Source organism: Petaurus breviceps, unplaced genomic scaffold (genome assembly GCF_028583685.1).
Source record: "Petaurus breviceps papuanus isolate PSGF00001 unplaced genomic scaffold, PetGlider_PUasm1.0 90865, whole genome shotgun sequence".
In the NCBI taxonomy this organism is placed as follows: domain Eukaryota; kingdom Metazoa; phylum Chordata; class Mammalia; order Diprotodontia; family Petauridae; genus Petaurus; species Petaurus breviceps.
In genome coordinates, this window is record NW_027187367.1 from 11,707,620 (window position 1) to 11,708,595 (window position 976).

Consider the following 976-nt stretch of genomic DNA (forward strand, 5'->3'; position numbering starts at 1 on the left):
CTGATTCTCTGTGCTCAGGCTGGCAGATTCTTTAACACCCTCCTGAAGCTCAAATTGGCCAGGAAAGAAGCCAGAGAGAAAAGGGAGTGGAAAGGTTTCAGAGCCCCTCCCTTCTCCTGTCCCCCTCGGGGGCTGGGTCAGGAGGTAAGCTGGCAGGTGGGGGGTGGGGGGAGGGTTGGCAGAAGCTCCCCATCTGATTGGCTCAGCTCCAGCAGAAGGAGCCAAGGGCTCTGGAGCTCCTGGGAAATCCTTTGTGGGGGAAGGGAAAGGCTTGATGCCCTCTGTCCTTGAGAGGAGAGGTCTGCCCTCAAATTGCTGCACCTCGTTTGGCAAGGGAGACAGGAAGCAGAGAGCCCAGGGACTTGAAGGGCCCCAGCTTCCTGGGGGCTGCTTTGGTGCCTGGCTCTAGATCTGACACACTGATTCTCTTCTATGCTAAGCCACAGGGTCTCCCCCTTATTCTATGTAGCCCTGTCTCCCCCCCCCCCACCCCCCCCCCCGGAAGACCCACCGAGTCAGTGCCTCTTCCTTGCCTCACTCCTCAGGAGGTCCAGATGTTTGTGACACTGGCTAGGGGGTGGGTGAGGAGAGACAGAGGGAAGAGTCAGGGCTCTGGGTAGGGAGTGCAGCTGGGCTGGTGCTGTGCCCCTGCAAGATGGGAGGCCAGGGATTCTGGCAGAGTCAGAGGCATGGTGAAGGGCTCTGCCCAGGGGGTCCCAGGCTCATCCTTTAGACTCTACCCCTTCTGGCCATGGTGGATCACTGGATATAGTGGGAAAGGGCCTTGGAGATGATCAAGCCCAAACACTCATTTTACTAATGAGAAAACTGAGCTGCCCCTCCACCCCCTCCCCACCAGGGTGAGTGAGTTATTTACCAAAGGTCACACCAGCAGTAAATGACAGAGGTGGAATTTGAACCTCAGTGGTGTGTGTGTGTGTGTGTGTGTGTGTGTGTGTGTGTGTGTGTGTGTGTG